The 5,367-nt window shown below is 37.5% G+C and overlaps 1 pseudogene; it reads left to right on the top strand.

The window, feature by feature from the left end:
* The first annotated feature begins 1,395 nt into the window (after positions 1-1,395).
* LOC123834769 (non-histone chromosomal protein HMG-17-like) lies at positions 1,396-1,651 on the top strand (annotated as a pseudogene).
* The last annotated feature ends 3,716 nt before the right edge of the window (positions 1,652-5,367 follow it).

Here is a 5,367-nt window from a genome sequence, read left to right as displayed (position 1 = left end):
TTGTAAGTTTCTTTCACCCTTCAGCTTCAACAGTGTTAATTCATACATTTCCATTGATCCTTATCATATATTTCTTCGCTTTCTTTGCATACATATGTCTAGGAACCTTATCTTTTTCATGTCTGGAATCTTCATAGCATTTAACACGGCATGTTACAGATGCTCAGCAAACACTGACTGGTTGGACACTACCTATAGACTATGGCATGAACCTAGAGATGCTACCTGTGAGACTGAATCTGATCATTTAAAGCACATGCCTTCTTTGTATCCCCACAACCACCCTCAGAATAGAGAATGTTGGATCTACTTATCTGAACAGATTATTTGTTTTGCATTACCTTTACAATGTTTAAATACTCTGAATCAGAAAATGTGAGAATGAGAAACCCAGGAAATCAAATAAGAGCATCTTTGTTTATTTTAGAAGGAAAAAGCTACTTCTTATACTTGATTTGGCACTGTCCTTAATGACCTGATGGAAAGAAAAACAGGCTTTGACTGGGATGACTTCAATAGTGTGCTATGAAGTTTCCCAAAGATAAACAATCAAACAACAAACAATTTCAAAAGCCATTATGGGTAATCTCAAAGGACACTAAACTGGACCAAATCTCATTGCAAACAAACAATTTTGGGTAGGAAGAATGGTTGGAAATACACAAACATGGACCAATACCAATGTGCAACTTCTGTGAAGAGAAAGCGGATGGCCTTTTGGATTTATCAAAGTTATTTATAAAACTTCACAGGGCTGCGGATTAAGAATAAAGTATTAGAGAACTGGCAAGATATAAAATCCATTGGCTGATGTTACTTAGAACTGAGGAGTTCACCTTAAATGTTGAAAGGGGTCCCTCTGTTTCACCTTGAAGAATTGAGTGATACATATTCAGAATCATCAGAGCCAATATAAACAAAGATGAAAGTTGGCAAGCAGTATTTACCATGAACAATTAATGTGGGATTGGCTAAAGCCAGATTCCAGGTAATTCCTTGATGTAAAACCAAACTCACTGAATTACCTCCAGGAAAGTTCCCTGTGTGTTAAATGGAAACCAGAGTCCCAAGATTCTGTAACTTGTTCTTGGAAAGAGAAAAAGTTGGCTACATTTCTGATGTTATCACCAGAAACTCCTGCCCACATGCTGAGTGATTTACATGCCCTGTCTTCCTTTTTTCTCAAATTAAAATCCTATAACTACAAAATGGTCATTATTTTAACCAGGGCAACACATTGTACTGAAAGCATCTATGCTGTGTTAAGATGAAAGATGATTAAGACAAAGATGATGGGAGCAATGTAAAGAAGAGGCCAGAACGACCTCTCCAGACTGACCAAAGCCCGCACCACTGCATCTCTGCATCCAGCAGCTACATCCTCCCGTCGTCCCCATGCCCAAGAGAAAGGCTGAAGGGGAGGCTCCAGGTAACAAAGCCAAGGTGAAGTTCTGCAATGTTATCTGCTAAATCTGTTCCTCCAGAACCAGAGTCCAAGCCTAAAAAGGCCCCTGCATAGAGGGGAGAGAAGGTACCCAAAGGGAAAGGGGGTTACACTGATGCTGTCAGGGATGGGAATAACCCTGCAGGAAACAGAGATGCCAAAACACACCAGGCACAGAAAGCCAAGGGTGCTGGAGATGCCAAGTGATACCTGTGTACTTGCGGTGACTGTACAGCCTGAAATACTTTTTTTTTTATCAAGTTTTCTAAAAATGCAGAATTTTGTTTCAACTTTCTTTAAAGCTATCTTGTTAGCACACAGAACACTTCATAGTTGTTTTGGGGGAAGGACATACGTTACTAATAGAGTATCTCCGAAGCTAGATTGATACAGGGGGGAAACACCTTTCCCTTCTACTTTTGAGACACTTCCTCTTGGCTCCCAAGAGGAGGGATTCCTTGATGTTGACACACATTAGCCACCTTGACAGAAACGCCCTGTGGTGAGAAAAAGCTAAAATTCATTTTTTTATGTCCTCTTCTCCCTGTCTGTCTTCACCATAGACTTGACTCCCTTAAACCCAGAGACCTGTTGGAACCTGACTCCAAAACATGGCTTCCAGTATGTCAGGCAATCCGGACTCTTCAGTGTCACCGTGGAGATGGTGTCCCTCCGAAGAGCTCCTTTTTTAGCTTGTGGATCTTCAGATGGATAATTCTGCCATCTTCATTTCATTTCCAGAAAGTCAGGATTGGTTTATAAGAAGTTGTTGAACAATATGCTAAATGTGAAACATCAACCCTCACTCTAAACTCTCCCTGTTCAGAGCATCACATGAGGTGGCTTTCTGATCTTGGTAGTCCATTGAAGAAGGGAGTTTGAAAGTTGTTGTATACTGTTAATGACCATCTGCCCATGCCCAGCTGGAAATACCATGATTGTTTATGAAAAGTATCTTTTTTTTTTTAAAGATTTATTTATTTATTTATTTGAGAGAGAATGAGATAGAGAGAGAGAGAGCATGAGAGGGGGGAGGGTCAGAGGGAGAAGCAGACTCCATGCTGAGCAAGGAGCCCGATGCGGGACTCAATCCTGGGACTCCAGGATCATGACCTGAGCCGAAGGCAGTCGCTTAACCAACTGAGCCACCCAGGTGCCCTATGAAAAGTATCTTGAATAAAGCTAGATACAGTTTGGAAAAAAAAGAGATGATTAAGACATAGTCCCTATTCTCAAGGAGCATACATTATATTAATAATTACAGTAAAACATGATGAATGCAATAATAGAAATAGCATAGAAGCACTCTTATACAATGAAGAGTGAGGCCTCCAATCTTGTTTGTTTGTTTTTTCATTGTGTTGACAAATATAGAGCGTTTGCATCTACATTTAATTTTGAGGACTGTTTGTCAATTTCTATAAAAAAGAGGACTGAAATTTAGATTGGGATTTTGTTGAATCTGTAGGTCATCTTGGAATGAATTGACCTTAACAACATTTAGTTTTATAACCCATGAATATGGTGTATATATATATCCATTTATTTGGGTCTTATTTGAAATCTCATCAATATTTTCAATGTAAAACTCTTGGCTATCACTGGTAGATTTTTTTAAGTATTTTGTATTTGGGAGCAATACTGTACAAGGAATTTAATTTTATTTTCTCGGTTGCAACTAACATATAAAAATACATTTCACACATATTATAAATACTTTTATATATTATAAATATATATTTTAATTTTTTGCTTATAGTTTGTTGATAATGGCAGATTATATTGATTAATTTTCAAATGTTGAATCAGCCTTGCATAACTGGAGTAAATCCACTAGTCATGGCATATAGTTTTTTTCCATACATACTTTTGGATTTGGTTTGATAACATTTTGTTAAGGATTTTTTTTTATTACAGCACTGTATACATATTTTTTTTTTATTATGTTATGTTAATCACCATACACATGTGGGCCTGGAGATTTCTTTTTCAGGAGCTTTTAAACTATGAACTCAATTGCTTTAATGCCTAGAGGGTTCTTCAGATTATCTATTGGTTGAGTTTGGTAATTTGTGGTTTTAAGGAATTGGTCCATTTCTTCTAAATTGTCAAATTTATGAAGATAAATGTGTTCACAATATTCTAATTATTTTTTTAATGGCTGTGGGATCTGTACTGATATCCCCTTTTTCATTGCTAATTTAGGGGATTTCCTTCTTTTATATATATATACACACATATATACACATTTAAAAAAAGATTTATTTTTTTATTTATTTGGAGAGAGAGAGAGTGCGAGCACATGCGCACACATAGGGGGAGGGGCAGAAGGAGAGGGTGAGAGAGAATCTCAAGCAGACTCCCACTGAGTGTGGGGCCTGAGGTGGGGCTTGATCTCATGACCCCAAGATCACAACCTGAGCGGAAACCAAGAGTCGCATGCTTAGCCCACTGGCACCACCCAGGTGCCCCATATATTTTTTTTAAAGATTTTTAAAAATATGTATTTTTTAAGTCATCTCTATACCCAACATGGGGCTTGAATTCACAACCCTGAGATCAATAGTTGCATGCTCCACAAACTGAGCCAGCCAGGTACCCCTCTTTCTTATATATTTTTATTTTTGTAGGTCCTATCAAAGGTTTATCCATTTTATTGATTTTTTTTAAAAGGATGAAATTTTTTCCCATTAAATTTCTCTACTGTTCTTTTACTTTCAATTTCACTGATGTCTGCTCCTTTCTTATTTCCTTCCATCTACTTACTCTGAGTTTATTTGGCTCTTCTTTTTCTAATTCCTTGAGGTAGGAGTGTAGTTTATTGATTTCAGATCTTTCTTCATTTCTTCATTTCTAGTATAAATATTAGTGCTATAAATTTCCCTGCCAACACTGCTTTAGCTTCATTCCATACACTCTGCTTCTCCCTCTCCTCTGCCATTCCCTCCGTTTGTGCTCTCTGGCTCTGTCTCTCTCTCTCTCTCTGTCAAATAAATAAATAAAATCTTTTAAAAAATAAATAAAATCTAATTTATCTTGGGGTCAGTTGATTATTATTTCTCAGTCATTGTGATATTCTTAGTTCTGGTATTTCAGGTGATTTTCAATTGTATTCTGCACATTTTGTCTATTTAATTAGGACACTGTGGGTCCTATGTAAATTTTATTTTGGCAGTCAGTCACCTTAATTAGGTTTAGTGTGTGGGTCTTAGATGACATTTGTGGGCTATGGTTTCAATTGCAGTTTCATTTTCAGAGAATTTGTGATGTTATTTTGATTTGCTTGGGTTATCTGATTCCTCTGCTGTTGTCTGATAGGACAAATGAAGTTTCCCCAGGCCAGGACACCAGATGTCTCCTGGTGAGGGAGATCTTAGCTGCCTTGTTGTCTTTGAGTGAGGGAGGAGTTTTGAGGCCTGGGGGGACAAAGAAGCTTTCTGAACAAGGCCACCTGATGTAGTGGAGGCTCTTCTGCAAGACTCTACCTTGTCTGCCTTGGTATCTCTTGGCAGAAATGGAGGTATCAGGTCTGGCAAGAAAAAAGAGACATCAGTTGGGTTTTAATGTTAAACCAATCTTGCATGCCTGGAATAAATGCTACTTAGTCATGATATCTCATCCTTTTTATATTGTTGCATCTGATTTGCTAATTTTTTGCTAAGGATTTTTCTATCAATGCTTCTGAATTTTGTATCAGTGCATCTGGGTTTGGGTGTTAGGGTTATGCTGGCCTCATAAAATGAGTGAGCAGGTATTCTCTCCTCTGTTTCTTAATAAAAATTGTGTAATAGTGGTTTGATATCTTCCTTGAATGTCTGGTGGCTTTCACCAGTAAAATCATCTGTGCCTAGAGGGTGTTTTATTTGTGGGAAGATTTTTGATAATGTATTTAATTCTAATAGATATGGAGCTATTGAAATTTT

This window comes from Mirounga angustirostris, unplaced genomic scaffold, assembly GCF_029215605.1.
Source record: "Mirounga angustirostris isolate CCGP_5_RB_7025 unplaced genomic scaffold, mMirAng1.0.hap1 SCAF_1, whole genome shotgun sequence".
Classification (NCBI taxonomy): domain Eukaryota; kingdom Metazoa; phylum Chordata; class Mammalia; order Carnivora; family Phocidae; genus Mirounga; species Mirounga angustirostris.
This window is presented reverse-complemented; position numbering and strand designations above follow the sequence as displayed.